At 43.9% G+C, this 18041-nt stretch overlaps 2 long non-coding RNA genes across 2 annotated transcripts in view; one reads left to right on the top strand and one right to left on the bottom strand.

The window, feature by feature from the left end:
* LOC145505623 (uncharacterized) overlaps nt 1-18041 on the top strand; it is a 50729-nt gene that overhangs the window by 3008 nt on the left and 29680 nt on the right. The window lies entirely within an intron of this gene.
* On the bottom strand, nt 3293-8407 carry LOC145505779 (uncharacterized). The gene is made up of 2 exons (XR_014053291.1): nt 8163-8407; nt 3293-6839 (listed from the first exon to the last, which is right to left on the bottom strand). It is a non-coding gene; the product is annotated as an uncharacterized LOC145505779 (long non-coding RNA).

Below are 18041 nucleotides of genomic sequence, written 5' to 3'. Positions count from 1 at the left end.
CGGGCTGAGCCCATGGACACCGCCCGGGGCGCAGCGGGGAAGCCGCTGCCTTCCAGGCGGAGCTCGCGTAGGACTACCGCACAAAGTAGCCCGCGACCAAGCAGGGACCTCGTGAGCACATGCACAGCGCCATGGGATCCCAGTGGTTACATTATTATTTACAAAACGTGGGCTGAGAGAGCCTGAACACGCCGTCTAAATCTCTCTCCCCGCAGCAACCCGCTCCAGTGTTCGTGCCTGGGAATCCCGCGGGCAGAGGCGTCTGGTGGGCTGTGGGTCCGCGGGGTTGCAAAGAGTTGGATACCACTTAGCAAGCGAGCGGGAGTCTCGCACCCAGCTTTATCTCTGCCTCAATCACTGTGAATTACTGATACGGCGCTTTAATTTGTCTGAATTTTCTTTTCCCCAAATACATACATCTATGAGAGTTAGTAGATGGCTTAATATTTATTTTGTGACTGGTAAAGCTTCAGCTTGAAACCATTACTTCTGTTTTAGTTTATAAACAACTATCGATATAAAAGATCCCATCAAGAAGCTCTCGTTTCCAGTTTTACTTACAGGCAAGAAACATGTTAAAAGTCAGGGATATCAAGCAAATCCATACAGGGTACATGTCTGGTCTGAATCGAAACGGTTGATACGTAAGATAATGGTGAGTAGGAGCTGTTGTAAACTGCAGGATGTGCGCCAGGTTTGAGACGATTCATCAAGAAAGTCGTGGGCAGAAAAGAAGTGACAACTTCCTTCACTTTGGGCTCACCATCTCGTTGCTTAAATGCCACCATCGTTTATCCTGCTTTCAATACCTTCTCTTCTGTTGATATGGTTCTCATCAGTGGATTTCTTTTAAAGCTTTACTTTTTCCTAAAATATTTATATGCACGAACCAGAATGTATAACCAGCAGTCCATAATCAGGGATATCTTTAGCTGTGTTACAGCAAAAGACCTGGAGGACAGAAGGGAGAATTTCCCAGAGGGCAAATGAGTGTAAGTTCACAGAAGTTTCGATGACTCTTCAATATTCTTGAGCCTGGTAGTCTCAAGGAGTAAGCCTGACATTTCCATAAGTGAAAACTTTTGATTCTCCATGATAGAAATTCTTATGCTAATTAACTTACGCAAAACAGAGAAAATCAGTTTTAAGTATATATAATGAAACTACAGTCCATGGGATTCTCCACACCAGAATACTGGAGTGGGTAGCCATTCCCTTCTCCAGGGGATCTTACCAACCCAGGGATCAAACCCAGGTCTCCAGCATTGCAGGCAGATTCTTTACCAGCCCAGCCACCAGAGAAGCCCAAGAATGCTGGAGTGGGTAGCCTATCCCTTCTCCAGGGGATCTTCCCGACCCAGGAATTGAACCAGGGTCTCCTGCATTGCAGGCAGATTCTTTCCCAGCTCCAGGGAAGTCCAATAGCTCTCACCTAGAGGTGGCTTGTTGGTCAAGTGGAATGATTCTCGCTTTGGGTGCGAAAGATCCTGGGTTTAAATCCCGGACGAGCTGCTTATGGTTAGATGGTTTTGGGGCTTCCCTCATAGCTCAGTCTTTAAAGAATCTGCCTGCAATGCAGGAGACAAGGTCTCAATCACTGAGTTGGGAAGATGCCCTGGAGAAGGGAATAGCTACCCACTCCAGTATTCTTGCCTGGAGAATTCCATGGACAGAGGAGTCTGGCAGGCGACAGTCTATTGACTCTCAAGAGTTGGACACGACTTAGCAACTAGACCACCACATAATGAAAACAGCCCACGTTAAATTTGGGTTTTAGGGAGTCAACAATGTCAGGGGGCCAGGTCTCTCCAGTTTTTTCTGTGCTAATTTCATGCTCAGGTTCTACTAATGGCAAGACGGATGCCCAGAAGCCCGCCATCTACATTATTCCAACTTTAGTGGAGAAGAATGTGTGCTTCAATATTTTTCTCAGTAAACTTGTGCCTGAATCCCCTGAGCAGGCTCTGCTTTATGGAATCGAGACTGAAAGAGCAAGGAAGGAAACAATCCCGAACTGTGTCTGGAAGAAGACGTTCTCATTGTATGACCTCAGCTTGCAGAGGACAGTGGTTTCCAGGTTTTGAATGCTCGTGCCCATTGATGGATAAGGATGTTAGAATAATTCCTACTGATCCCTGTCAGAACAAAGAGAACTCGTAGAGCTTATTATTAATATTTTATTCCTTTAAAGAGTATTTACTTATTCATTTGGCTTATTTGTCCTTACTTGTGGGGCTCAGTAATTGCAGTACACAGGCTTGGTTGCTCTGAAGCTTGTGGGATCTTAATTCCCAACCAAGGATCGAACTGGTGTCTGCTATATCCCAAGACAGATTCTTAACCACCTGACCACCAGGGAAGTCCCTATTTTACTCTTTTTTTTTTGATGAAGACTCACATCAAATTCGTATGGCTTCCCAAGTGGCACTGGTGGTAAAGAACCCGCCTGCCAATGCAGGAAACATAAGAGACACAGGTTCGATCCCTGGGTCAAGAAGATCCCCTGGAGAAGGAAATGGCAACCCCTACAGTGTTCTTGGCTGGAGAATCCCACGGACAGAAGAGCCTGGTGGGCTACAGGCCACGGGGTCACAAAGCGTCAGACACGACTGAGAAACTGGGCACACACGTTTATAAGACACGTACAGTGTCAAAACCTCCAAGCACACGCTTGGGTGGCATTGGGATTCAGTATTTTGGGGGGAGTGGAGACCTGAGTTTTAGGGACTTTGTAATTGCTCTTTGCTTTAAATGGGTTAGAGGTACTTTGGGTGGAAGCCCAAGGTTAGATAATGCTGTGTCATTTGCTATGACTACTAAAATAAGACCAGAGCGAGTAGAAATTGTATGACTCAAAAAATTCATCTCCATTTCATGGATTTTTGAGGTGACCTCTTTGAAGCTTTCTGGCTCTCTGATTTCATATTCCAAAGACTAAGAATGGAAGAGGAAGGGCTATAATGTAAGGCCACAGTATAAACACAGTTGATTGCAAAGAACAATAAATTGCTATCAGAAATCAATACATTATTTTCCAAAGCTTGTCTGGGGAGAATCATTCCATCTTCACAGACACAGTGAATGTTAGCTAGATTTATAGCTGTTTGCTGGGGGTTTATACAGCATCATATTTCCAATGGATCCACCAGGAAGAGAAGCTTGGTTATTTAGCCTCCCTTTAGGGAGTACCAACAGCAGAGAAATTTCCGAGATGACGTATTGAGAGTTATAAAGGAGTGATCTTTTCCATGTACAATTAATCGGTGAATTAAAGAAAAGATTCTTGCGATAGTTCATTTAACAGTTCACTTTTAATGCTTTATTTTCCACATAGAGGTCTGGATTAGATAAATTTACTTTATTAGTACAGATAATATTAAACATTTGGGCAGTCTTGATATATGATGCTTAGTTGTATATATTTAAAGGGAAAATTTAACATGTATCAGGACACTTAAAATATAAAACATCTTGACTGCAGTCACAGAATGAACCAAACTCTAAATTATTATTTACTGAGCAGGAAAGTCAAATTTGAACAATTTGGTTTCAAGCACCAATAGTTTGAAGGAGTCATATGCTAACTACTGCATTTTTTCCAAAAAAATCCTTACTTAAAGATATTGAAAACTTTAAATACACACTAAAATCTGATTTACTTGGAATTCACTAATTTGTAGTTCATAATAATGTGACTTAGCTAGAATGACATTGACTTGTGTTTTCTATTCAAAGAAAAGTAGCTATTCTGTGTAAATGCATTTTCCCAAGGAGCATCTTATCTATTTATTAAAGGACTTGACAGCACGGAAATTGCATTTCATTGAAATAGTTTTGTAATTTACCTGGACCCCAATTAGTACAGGATTGTGATGTTTGACTATCCTTCACTTTATACCGCAAGAACATCTAGTTCAGAGTTTAAACATAATACTCCTTTCTCATAAAATAATTTTATAAAATGAGATCTTTTCCTTCTCCAAAGATCCTTCTTTTAATTTTTATACCATAAATAATAATAGAACATCATCATGTGTAATAAAATACTCACCTCTCTGGATAAACCACTCTGCTCTTATTATTTGTATCCTGAAACAGAGTCATTTATGAATTGAAATCATAAACTGTCTTAGCTCTAAGTATAAATTAAGCCAAGCCAATAAAATTTTAGCTGGCCATTCTCAACCAGTACTGTGGAGAAGCTTAACATTTCTAAAGTCCCATATTAGGCAAACTAGTCAACATCCAAGGGTATTGTGTCAGGTGAAGGCATAGCAAGGGGCATTTCTAAGACGGATTTGAATAAAAGCAAAAACATTCAAAGGATGACTTTCCAGACTAAACCGATTTCCCCATCTGAACGCACATACAGCAGCGAGAATTGCTCCCTCCGCAACTCTCTGCATCCAGAACATGAAACCCCGCTTTCAGGACAGGCATGAGGGGAAACGGGGACTTTCTCATTGTCTCAGGGACCTTCTCTGACCTTGCACGACTTTCCTCATGCCCTCAACCACGAGGCCTCTGAAACAATCTAGTCCTTAGGGTCAGTCCAAGAAGACGCTCGGTCTTGTGTGGCTCACTTCTGCCAAGTCCTGTCCCTAGAACCAGAGTCGTTAGGGGAGGATGAAGGGAAAAGTGCTTTATATTCTGTTGCTATTAAAAATTACCGCAGGTGCAAGGCACACTGATTTCAATCAGTCTCCCACATATTGTGAGGACTTTGGAAAGCCTAGAAAGTTCCAAAAGCTGTAAGTTTCCATCAGACACAATAACCTAGGGCTACCATCTCAGAAGATAGACTCACAGTATTTAACAGCCCACAAATTCTTCTATTTATCTGCATCTCCCCCTCTTACTCTATAGTTGCCCTTCAGCTTGAAATTACTGATCTGTAAGATAAGGCAACATTTGGTCATTTATTCACCAAATACTTCTTGCTCTATATCAAGCATTGCGAGTAGGCATTGGAGACATATAATTTAATGTGATAGACAAAATCCTTATTGTCAGAGACCTCGTATTTCTGGGTGGGGATGTACAATTACGATAGACAAGTCTTTCAAATGAAAATCCAGAGCTATAAACACTGTAACAGACAAAGCAGGGTGAGGCTTTACCATGGTGTGGCTGACACACCAGATGCTGCAGTTAAGAAATCAGAAAACATTTTTGTGTGTTTTAATATTTCACCTTTCAAAGTGTCCCATCAAAAGTCAGGTTTATTTTTGCAAAGTAGAGGTATAAGTCAGGGTTCTCTAGGGAAAGAGAACCAATGGGATATAGAAGTAGATATAGATATATAGACTCTTAAGAGCTCCAATACTCTGGTCAGCTAATGCGAAGAGCCGACTCATTGGAAAAGACCCTGATCCTGGGAAAGACTGAAGGCAGGAGAAAGGGGCGGCAGAGGATAATAACATCCCTGACTCAATGGACCTGACTTTGAGCAAACTCAGGGAGATAGCCAGAGGAACCTGGTGTTCTGTAGTCCACTGGGGCCCAAAGAGTCGGACATGATTTAGTGACTCAGCAACAGCAACATATAGTAATAGATACAGATATAGATATAAATGTAGTTATAAGAGGAGATTTATGATAGCAGTTGCTTCATGCACTTATGCCAGCTGAAAGTGAAAAGTGTTAGTCGCTCAGTCATGTCCAGCACTTTTCGACCACGTGAACTTGACCCCATGAACTCAACCCCATGAGCCCACCAGACTCCTGTCCATGGAATTCTCCAGGCAAGAATACTGGAGTGGGTTACCATTTCCTTCTCCAGGTTGTCTTCCCAACCCAGAGATGGCACCTGGGTCTCCTGCATCACAGGCAGATTCTTTACCATCTGAGCCACTATGACAGCTGAGATGCTCCACAATCTGCTATCTGGAAGCTGGAGAACCAGGGAAGCCAGTGACATGCTTCAGTCCAAGTCCAAAGTCCTGAGCGCCAGCGGGCTGCTGGTTTAAGTCTTGGGGGTCTGAAGGTCTGCGAGCAGGAGCTGCCGTGTCTTGGCATGTCGGTGACCTTCCAGCTCAAGACGAGGGAAGAACTTGCCCTCCCCTTACCTTTCTGTTCCACTCGAGGGCCCGGTGGATTGGTGAGAGTGGCTCTTCACGCCAGCTACCAGATCAAATGCCAGTCATTTCCAGGCACACACGCACAGACTCACCCAGAAAGAATGTTCTTCCAGCTGTCTGGGTATCCATCCCTAAGGGCAGTCAAGTTGACATGTAAAATGAACCATTGCAATGGTAACAAGAGTCCATCTTTATTTCAGCTTGTTAGTTATATCAATGTCCTGCTTATATGTGCATAAATGTTGGATGTGCGTGGTAATTTGAGAGAAGACCCATGGGCCTGAAGCCTGAATTTGTACAGTTTTGTCATTCCCTTTGAAAAAGAGCACGTCTCATCAGTTACATGTTAGAAGGGGAAGAGTAGGTGCCTGACTTTGTCGTCAGACCTGTGGCGTGGAGTCCCCCTGGGGGAGACGGGGCACCCGCGGTGCACACGTTACTCTTGCAGGCGCGCTCCTGTCTCCTGAAGCCAGCAGAGTTCTTGTTGATTTCAAAGGTGTTCTATGGAGATAGAGTTGCATACCGACTGATAGGTCAGAGCGTTGAGAGTTTCCACATCAGCCGTCTTTCTCCTTAAATATGCACCTTTCACTTGTGAGTCTTTCAAACAATACAGTTGTCAATAATTTAGGAAATGATCTCCAATGTCTTACAACTTTTGTAGCACTTTGGGTTTGCAGTCTGGTGATGTTTTACATCCTGGATGCCTCTACAAATCAAAATCTTTATTATGGAGTCAAGTACATACCCAGAGCTCTCCTAGAAAAGGGAGGGAAAGGACAGATGTTTGCAGATAAATATTTGCAAAATAAAAATGTTTTAATGAGAAAGGCTTGTTGCAGTGAGGATAGAATGGATGTCCAAACTTGGAAAATAAAATCGAGTAACCTTCATCTGATTCATCTGGTTTTTGATGAGATCCTCAAGACTAGCTTGACCACAGTTAAGATAAGACCTGGAAGTGAGGAAGATGTGATCTGCTTATTATTCAGAAAAGTGCCTTGCACTTTAGAGATGCTTAATGAACTTGTGTTAAATTGGTACCTCCCTAATTTATGGGGGTATATGGGCTTCCCTTGTGGCTCAGCTGGTAAAGAATCTGCCTGCAATGCGGGAGACCTGGGTTCAATCCCTGGGTTGGGAAGATCCCTTGGAGCAAGGAAAGGCTACCCACTCCAGTATTCTGGCCTAGAGAATTCCATGGAATATCCATGGAGTCACAAAGAGTCGGACACAACTGAGCGACTTGTACTTTCACTTATGGTATAATCTTGAAAACAAGTCTTCTTCCAGTCAGGAGGAATTCACAAACATCCTGTTTACACTACAGTTCATGTGTGTCAGGAATCGTTAGTAAAATACATGGAGATGCATGAAATATTTGTGCTGATACTAGTTCATTATTATAAGCTTCTATTACACCAGTGGTTCTTAACACTACCCAAACCAATGTCATTTTTATAGCGAATATTTCATACTATCTCTTTTACTCTTACGAAGTAAAGTTCATAGCTAATATGAGCTTTGTACCATATAATTTTAAGATGTAATATCATAATTATAATATGAGAAATAAGAGAACACTACTGTGCTTTAGAGCAATAATAATATGACACAGATTTTAATACAGGAACATTTAGTCTTGACCATGCTAGGAGACAAAATGTAATTGTCAAATATTTACACTTAGATATAGAATTATCTATTTAGACATATTTACACAACTAATGAAGGTTTATTGTGTTGGTTGTTGCATCTGGAAAATACTGAGGTTTTCCAAAACAGTGAATGACTGACTCAGTAAAGTTATGAACCACAGTAAAAGTTTACATCAGTTTATACAGATATTGTGCTTCTGGAGAATTGAGTGGTTAAAAGTGTGAAGAGATAATTTAGACTTGTCTGTGAAGGGTGGTTAGATTCTAGGCTCATAAGATTATAAACACGTTTGCCACCTTCCCGGACATCCACGGGAACATTTCAAAAGCTCTCAGAATATAGGAACGTCCTTTGTTCTTTGAGGAAGAAAAGTCTGGATCCCTTGGACCCCGTATTCCATATCAGTCCTCGCCCCCCACTCACCCTGACGACCAGAGGTCCTTTTACGCCCCCAAACGTTCCCCGGGATGCCGCGCTGTGGCTGCAGAGAGCCGGTGAACCGCGTGCGCAGGTTGAGGAGGCGGCTGTAAGCCTCCCCCTCGCTCATCGTGGGCGCCCCCAAACGTTCCCCGGGACGCCGAGCTGTGGCTGCAGAGAGCCCGTGAACCCCGTGCTCAGGTGAGGAGGCTGCTGTAAGCCTCCCCCTCGCTCATCGTGGGCGCCCCCAAACGTTCCCCGGGACGCCGAGCTGTGGCTGCGGAGAGCCCGTGAACCGCTTGCGCAGGTGAGGAGGCGGCTGTAAGCCTCCCCCTCGCTCATCGTGGGCGTTGTCGTCACTCTTTCCCAAGCTCCTGGCGGTTTTTGAGATGTGACCCCACACAGCAATCTCACCGCCACTGATAGTTGGCTGGCGACATAGTTTTCCTGTCCCCTAGTCATTTAAATGGAAATGAATGGCAATAAAATGAACCCCACATGTTTAAAAGCAGTTCTGGTTTACATAACTATAGGACTGGAAAAAAAATATTGCTACACGGAGGGAACAATTAATCACACGGGAGACTAAGACAAATAAACAGCAGGACTTTTTCATCTTTAAATGTGAAGAAGACAATGTAACAGTCATGGAAATATGCAAAAAAGAGAAAGAAGACGATTGTTGGCTTCAAGGAGCTTTGAGTATCTCCAAGCGTTGGGGACGGGAGCGTAGATAGGGCTCTGATAACTAGCACTTCAGAGTCTAAGCAAAGCTCACAACAAGTGGCTGGTAGGTTACATCACTTCTATCCTTGGGTATGTGGGTTGTAATGCTATGGATTTTAAGTAACTGCCTCATAAACTCAATTGACCATTAAAGTCCAATTGACCAAAATATTAAAGCCTTTGGCAGGGCAGGGGGGAGGGGGGAGCCTTAATGACAACAGAGTGATTCAATTAAGTTTGATAAATGCTCATCGGAGGTCTAGCACATGTCAAACACTGGGAAGATCTAGCATTGATGAGCCTCTTCCAGAAGCTACACACATAGTTTTCTGTAGTCTTCTCAGTAACTCTCTGTGAGAATATTTCATCCCCACTTTATAGATGTGAGCACTGGGGTTCAGCTGGAGAAGGAAATGGCACCCCACTCCAGTATCCTTGCCTGAAGGATCCATGGACAGTGGAGCCTGGCCGGCTACAGTATGTGGGATTGCAGAGAGTCTGACAGGAGTCAGTGACTAAACAACCGAGGTTGAGCAAAGCTCAGAGAAGCAATCCTAGAAGCTGGGGTTTGCACGTTCACCTGTTTCATTCTCAGGGAGGAGAGTGTATCATTCCGGTACTAGGTCCTAGGCTAGGAAAGGTGCAAGCTCTATTTCCTTCATTCCTCAAAGAACCAAATGATAAAGGCGGTGGCTATTTCTCTAATTTTAAAGCTGAGTCTCTGAAGGCACAGAAAGCTAAGTGACTTGGTTCAGATCCCGCCACGAGTGAACAGTGTAAGCCAGACATATGGTTGCATTGACATGATCCCGGAGGACCTGTTCTTTCTACCCTGGTCTCCTAGGCGTGGTAGCACCATCTCACTTTTTCATTTCTCTACTTGTCACGATTCTTTCTTGAATGTGCCCTGTCGTGTCTCTTTGTGACCCTATGGACTGTAGCCTGCCAGGCTCCTCTGTCTGTAGGGATTCTCCAGGCAAGAATATGGAAGTGGGTAGCCACTTCCTTCTCCAGGGGATCTTCCCAATCCAGGAATCAAACCCACATCTCCTGTGTCTCCTGTATTGCAGGAGGACTCTTTATTGCTTTAGCTACTGGGGAAGCCCTTCTTGTTTAATTTTATTTATTTATACATATTTTGCTGAGTTGGTCTCTGTAGCTGCACTCGGGTTTACTCTAGCTAAGACAGCAGGGGCTACTCTCTGACTGTGGTGTGTGGGCCTCTTCTGTTGCCCAGCATGGGCTTTAGAGGGCATGGGCTTCAGCAGTTGCAGCTCCTGGGCTCTAGTGCTGTGCTGTGCTTAGTTGCCCAGTCGTGTGCGACTCTTTGTGATCCATGGACTGCAGCCCATCAGGCTCCTCTGCCCATGGGATTCTCCAGGCAAGAAGACTGGAGTGGGTTGCCATGCCCTCCTCCAGGGATCTTCCCAACCCAGGGATCGAACCCAGGTCTCCCACGTGGCAGGCGGATTCTTTAATGGCTGAGCCACCGGGGAAGCTCCAGAGCGCAGGCTCAATAGTCGCGGTTCACTGGCTTCGTTGCTCCGAAGCAAGTGGGATCTTCCCGACCAAGGGATCGAGCTGGAGTCTCCTTCACTGACAGGCGGATTCTTTACCGCTGAGCCACTGGGGAAGCCCTGTCATGATTCTCCACATTAAACCCTTGGGTGGTACCTCATTAATTATAAAGATCAGAGTGTAACTTTTTAAAATGCAAAACACACTTGTATTAGCTAAATTATCTAATTCCCTGAAGCAATCTAGAAAAATGTGCCTTGAAAAAAAAGAATGCCCTGGGGAGCGCGAAATGGAGGTCCTCCGCTGCTCCTAAAGCATCAGCCATGCTCGTCACCGGCAGATGAAGGGTTACAAGAAGCGTCGTGGTAAATACATGGCTTCACTTGGTTAATGTAGTTAACAAACTCGGGGTTTTTTCCCAAACTTACTTGACCAGGGAATCCTCTTCCCCACTAACGTATGTTAAAATCCTCAGGATCTAATATCTCACCTAAGACATCTAGGAATAAAGGAGATTGTCTAGTTAGCTTTTTAGAGACAAGATAGCTTGTAACATAGTTAGCCACCTTTTGCAAAGGTGAAGGGAGTCCAGGATTCTGCCTCTCTTTTGGGTACCTCCTTCTGTTGTGTTTTCCAAGACCCTGCCCTGAACCTCATTCACTATCTTTTCTCAAATATTCTCCCAGAGATCTTCAGTGACAGTGGCATGAAGTAACATGAAGGCACTGGGACTATGGTCCGTAGGGTCGCAAAGAGTCAGATGTGACTGAAGCAATTGAGCATGCACGCATCCACGAAACAGAAAGAGACTCGCAGGTTTAGAGAACAAATTCATGGTTGCTGGGGGAAGGGGTAGTCAGGGAAACTGGGGTGGGCATGTGCACACTGCTGTATTTAAAATGCATAAACAGCAAGGGCCTCCTGTACAGCACAGGGAACACTGCCCAATGTGATGTGACAGCCTGGATGGGAGGGGGTTTGAGGGAGAATCAGTTCAGTTCGTCACTCAGTCGTGTCCGACGCTTTTCGACCCCATGGACTGCAGCACACCAGGCGTCCCTGTCCATCACCATCTCCCAGTTTGCTCAAACTCATGTCTATCGAGTTGGTGGTGTCATCCAACCATCTCATCCTCTGTCGTCCCCTTCTCCTTCTGCCCTCAATCTTTCACAGCATCAGGGTCTTTTCCAATGAGTCAGCTCTTCACATCAGGTAGCAAAAATATTGGGAGTTTCAGCTTCAGCATCAATCCTTCCAATGAATTTTCAGGACTGATTTCCTTTAGGATGGACTGGTTGGATCTCCTTGCAGTCCAAGGGGCTCTCAAGAGTCTTCTCCAATGCCGCAGTTCAAAAGCGTCAATTCTTCAGCACTCAGCTTTCTTTACAGTCCAACTCTCCCATCCATACATGACCACTGGAAAAACCATAGCTTTGACTAAACGGACCTTTGTCAGCAAAGTAATGTCTCTGCTTTTTAATATGCTGTCTAGGTTGGTCATAACTTTTCTTCCAAGGAGTAAGCGTCTTTTAATTTCATGGCTGCAGTCACCATCTGCAGTGATTTTGGATCCCAAAATAATAAAATCTGTCACTGTTTCCATTGTTTCCCCATCTACTTGCCATGAAATGCTTACATGAAAATTTCCCTTGATGTCTCTAATTTTCTTGAACATATTTCTAGTCTTTCCCTGTCTTTTGTTTTCTTCTATTTCTTCACATTGATCACTGAGGAAGGCTTTCTTCCTTTCCTTCTTATCTCTCTTTGCTATTTTTTGGAACTCTGCAATCAGATGGGTGTATCTTTCCTTTTCTCCTTTGCCTTTAGCTTCTCTTCTTTCCCAGCTATTTGTAAGACCACCTCAGATAACCATTTTGCCTTTTTGCATTTCTTCTCCTTGGGAATGGTTTTGATCACTGCCTCTTGTACAATGTTATGAGCCTCCATTCACAGCTCTTCAGGTGCTCTATCTATCAGATCTAATGCCTTTATTTCTCACTTCCACTGTATAATTGTAAGGGATTTGATGTGGGTCATACCTGAATGGTCTGGTGGTTTTCCCTACTTTCTTCAATTTAAGCCTGAATTTGGCGATAAGGAGTTCATGATCTGAGCCACAGTCAGCTCCTGGTCTTGTTTTTGCTGACTGTATAGAGCGTCTCCATCTTCAGCTGCAAAGAATATGATCAGTCTGATTTCAGTGTTGACCATCTGGTAATGTCCATGTGTAGTGCTGTTGGAAGAGGGTGTTTTTCTGACCAGTGTGTTCTCTTGGCAAAACTCTGTTAGCCTTTGTCATGCTTCATTTTGTTCTCCAAGGCCACACTTGCCTGTTACTCCAGCTATCTCTTGACTTCCTACTTTTGCATTCCAGTTCCCTAGGATGAAAAGGATATCTTTCTTTTGGTGTTCGTTCTAGGAGGTCTTGTAGGTCTTCATAGAACCATTCAACTTCAGCTTCTTTACCATTACTGATCGGGGCATAGACTTGGATTACTGTGATATTGAATGGTTTGCCTTGGAAACAAACAGAGATCATTCTGTCATTTTTGAGATTGCATGCAAGTACTGCACTCCTGGACTCTTTTGTACACTATGAGGGCTACTCCATTTCTTCTAAGGAATTGCCCACAGTAGTGGATAAAATGGTTATCTGAATTAAATTCTCCCCTTCCAGTTCACTTCAGTTCAGTTCAGTTCAGTTCAGTCGCTCAGTCATGTCCGACTCTTTGAGACCTCATGACCTGCAGCACACCAGGCCTCCCTGTCCATCACCGACTCCCGGAGCCCACCCAAACCCATGTCCATTGAGTCGGTGATGCCATCCAACCATTTCATCCTCTGTCGTCCCCTTCTCCTCCTGCCCTCAGTCTTTCCCAGCATCAGGGTCTTTTCAAATGAGCCAGCTCTTCGCATCAGGTGGCCAAAGTGTTGGAGTTTCAGCTTCAGCATCAGTCCTTCCAATGAACACCCAGGACTGATCTCCTCCAGGATGGAGTGGTTGGATCTCCTTGCAGTCCAAGGGACTCTCAAGAGTCTTCTCCAACACCACAGTTCAAAAGCATCAATTCTTCGGCACTCAGCTTTCTTTATAATCCAACTCTCACATCTGTACATGACCACTGGCAAAACCATAGCCTTGACTAGATAGACCTTTGTTGACAAAGTAATGTCTGCTTTTTAATATGCTGTCTAGGTTGGTTGGTCATAACTTTCCTTCCAAGGAGTAAGCGTCTTTTAATTTCATGGCTACAGTCACCATCTGCAGTGATTTTGGCGTCCAGAAAATTAAAGTCAGCCACTGTTTCCACTGTTTCCCCATCTATATGCCATGAAGTGATGGGACCAGATGCCATGATCTTAGTTTTCTGAATGTTGAGCTTTAAGCCAACTTTTTCACTCTCCTCTTTCAGTTTCATCAAGAGGCTCTTTAGTTCTTCTTCACTTTCTGCCATAAGGGTGGTGTCATCTGCATATCTGAGGTTATTGATATTTCTCCAGGCAATCTTGATTCCAGCGTGTGCTTCCTCCAGCCCAGCATTTTTCATGATGTACTCTGCATAGAAGTTAAATAAGCAGGGTGACAATATACAGCCTTGATGTACTCCTTTTCCTATTTGGAACCAGTCTGTTGTTCCATGAACAAAGCTAGTGGAGGTGATGGAATTCCAGTAGAGCTATTTCAAATCCTCAAAGATGATGCTGTGAAAATGCTGCACTCAATATGCCAGCAAATCTGGAAAACTCAGCAGTGGCCACAGGACTGAAAAAGGTCAGTCTTCATTCCAATCCCAAAGAAAGGCAATGCCAAAGAATGCTCAAACTACTGCACGATTACACTCATCTCACATGATAGTAAAGTAATGCTCAAAATTCTCCAAGCCAGGCTTCAGCAATACATGAACCGTGAACTTCCAGATGTTCAAGCTGGTTTTAGAAAAGGCAGAGGAACCAGAGATCAAATTGGCAACATCTGCTGGATCATCAAAAAAGCCAGAGAGTTCCAGAAAAACATTTATCTCTGCTTTATTGACTATGCCAAAGCCTTTGACTGTGTGGATCACAATAAACTGTGGAAAATTCTGAAAGAGATGGAAATACCAGACCATCTGACCTGTCTCTTGAGAAACCTGTATGCAGGTCAGGAAGCAATAGTTAGAACTGGACGTGGAACAACAGACTGGTTCCAAATAGGAAAAGGAGTACATCAAGGCTGTATATTGTCACCCTGCTTATTTAACTTCTATGCAGAGTACATCATGAGAAACGCTGGGCTGGAGGAAGCACAAGCTGGAATCAAGATTTCCAGGAAAAGTATCAATAACCTCAGATGTGTGGATGACACCACCCTTATGGCAGGAAGTGAAGAACTAAAGAGCCTCTTGATGAAAGTGAAAGAGGAGAGTGAAAAAGTTGGCTTAAAGCTCAATGTTCAGAAAACTAAGATCACGGCATCTGGTCCCATCACTTCATGGGAGATAGATGGGGAAACAGTGGAAACATTGACAGACTTTATTTTTGGGGGCTTCAAAATCACTGCAGATGGTGATTGTAGCCATGAAATTAAAAGACGCTTACTCCTTGGAAGGAAGGTTATGACCAACCTAGATAGCATATTTAAAACAGAGACATTACTTTGCCAACAAAGGTCCGTCTAGTCAAGGCTATGGTTTTTCCAGTGGTCACGTATGGATGCGAGACTTGGACGGTGAAGAAAGCTGAGCACCGAAGAATTGATGCTTTTGAACTGTGGTGTTGGAGATGACTCTTGAGAATCCCTTGGACTGCAAGGAGATCCAACCAGTCCATCCTAAAGGAGATCATTCCTGGGTGTTCATTGGAAGGAGTGATGTTGAAGCTGAAACTCCAATACTTTGGCCACCTGATGAGAAGAGCTGGCTCATTTGAAAAGACCCTGATGCTGGAAAAGATCGAGGGCAGGAGGAGAAAGGGACGACAGAGGATGAGATGGTTGGATGGCATCACCAACTCGATGGACATGGGTTTGGGTAAACTCCGGGAGTTGGTGATGGACCAGGAGGCCTGGCGTGCTGCGATTCATGCGGTCACAAAGAGTTGGACACGACTGAGCGACTGAACTGAACTGAACTGTTGTTCCATGTCCAGTTCTAACTGTTGCTTCCTCACCTGCATACAGTTTTCTCAAGAGACAGGTCAGATGGTCTGGTATTTCCATCTCTTTCAGAATTTTCCACAGTTTATTGTGATCCACACAGTCAAAGGCTTTGGCATAGTCAATAAAGCAGAGGTAGATGTTTTTCTGGAACTCTCTTGCTTTTTCGATGATCCAGCGGATGTTGGCAATTTGATCTCTGGTTCCTCTGTCTTTTCTGAAACCAACTTGAACATCTGGAAGTTCACGGTTCACGTATTGCTGAAGCCTGGCTTGGAGAATCTTAAGCATTACTTTACTAGCCTGTGAGATGAGTGCAATTGTGCGGTAGTTTGAGCATTCTTTGGCATTGCCTGAACCCTCAATAAGCTATAATATATTTCAGTTGAATTTAGCAAATATATATATATATATATATATATATATATATATATATATATATATATATATATATATCTCATATCCATTCATGCTCAGTTGCTCAGTCATATCTGACTCTTTGCAACCCCATGGGCTGTAGCCTGTGAGACACACACACACATGCACACACACACACACACACACACACACACACACACACACACACAGACACATACACACACACTTGCCCTCCTTGGGCATGCAGCTTGGGACTGCAGGCTCATTTCCCAGCCTGTAAACGGAGCTGCCCTCTCTGATGTCTGTCTCCAAGTCCATGTCCTACTTGACTCTTACCTTGGCCACATCCGGCCATGTCATGTGATGAGGCCTGTTACCTAGAGCCACTTTGAAATGAATATGTAAATGGTTGAGGCAAAGATTATGTGAGTGCTAAGTCACTTCAGTCTTGTCTGACTCTTTGCAACCCCGTGGACTGTAGCCCTCCAGGCCCCCTGTCCATGGGATTCTCCAGGCAAGAAGACTGGGATGGGTTGCCATTTTCTACCCCAGAAAATCTTCCTGACCCAGGGGGTCGAGTCCCTTGTGTCTCCTGCATTGGCAGCAGGCTCTTGACCACTAGCGCCACCTGGGAAGCCCCAAAGGGTGCTTAGTACCACGTTGTGGTTCAGCGTATGAGTCATATCCTACTCGTTGTGACCCTCTTGATTACAGCACGCCAGGCTCCTTTGTCCTCCACTGCCTCGCAGAGTTTGCTCAACTTCTTGTCCACTGAGTCGGTGATGCTGTCTAACCATCTCATTTTCTGCCGCCCCTTCTCCTTTTGCCTTCAGTCTTTCCCAGCATCAGCTCTTTGCATCAGGTGGCCAAAGTATTGGAGTTTCAGCTTCAGCATCAGTCCTTCCAATGAATATTCAGTGTTGATTTCCTTTAGGATCGACGGGCTTGCTCTCCTTGCAGTCAACAGGACCCTCAAAAGTCTTCTCCAGGACCATAATTTGAAAGCATCAGTTCTTCGGTGCTCAGCCTTCTTTATGGTTTAAGTCTCACATCTGTAGTCATCTACTGGAAAAAATCGTAGTTTTGACTATACAGATCTTTGTTGGCAAAGTGTTGTCTCTGCTTTTTAATAAGCCATCTAGTTTTAATATCATCAGTTTGAATGCCTCCAATGTCTACCAGTAGACCCAAACTACTCCGGACTTCCTTTTTGTCATGATAATTAGTGTAATCTGACTCAGATCTGTTTTTAATTTTTTCTTTAGAATTAAAGCAGAAAGATGGGGCCTATAGGTAACACTGCAAAATGCTGCATACTTTTGTTGTGAATTGAGAGCAACATAATGAAAACTGTTTAGTACATACTTGAACAGGTGTGTGGAACTGTGGAATGCACCTAAGGTGTGTTGAGCTAATTGTTCCTGATGGTTATTCATGAGATTGAGCCTTGTGTGAGGTGTTTGGTATTTCAGACCTTTTGGAAGGAATCTTCACCATCTAGTCAACATTGATTTGTGAGTATTGAGATACAGGGTATGGGTAGGGAGAGAGGGAGAATGTGGGTGGCACAAAAGACTCCCACATGGGAAGAGTGTTCAGTATGACTGAGCAATGCAGTGATCTTTAATACCAGATAACAGCCAAGGATTATCGCTCATTTTTGTTAAGCAAGAATACAGCATGAGAAGATACCGTTTTTAATTATTTCATTTCCTCCCAAGGATAGAATCAAGCGATGCAAATAAAAAAAAAAAATCACTCAGGTGAGATGAAAATCTTTTAGTTTACACAAGGTAAGAAGATCCTGATGTCACTGTATCATATTGAGCCTTTTGTTCTGTATCTTTACAATATGCGTTTGAGCCTGACACGGCTCTTGCACGCGGACCTTCTCTGCTTCTGCCTGCGGTCTGGCTCTGCTATCTGTACGAGCCCCTGTGCCACACCAAAGGGTGAATCGCCTCCTTCTATTTGATAGCTGTGGTTAATAGGCTTTATTTTTAAGTTGAAGAAGTTAGCATACAAAAGAGATTTCAGAAATTTCTAACCACCTAATGAATGACACTGAAATCCCTGAAAGGTTATTGATGAAAAGATTGCAGCTGATTAGATATCTGGAGACAGAATTT

The sequence above is a fragment of the Giraffa tippelskirchi genome, chromosome 1 (genome assembly GCF_054371585.1).
Source record: "Giraffa tippelskirchi isolate mGirTip1 chromosome 1, T2T-mGirTip1v1.2.pri, whole genome shotgun sequence".
In the NCBI taxonomy this organism is placed as follows: domain Eukaryota; kingdom Metazoa; phylum Chordata; class Mammalia; order Artiodactyla; family Giraffidae; genus Giraffa; species Giraffa tippelskirchi.
The sequence above is the reverse complement of the archived record's forward strand: the minus strand, read 5'-3'. Positions and strand labels throughout refer to the sequence as shown.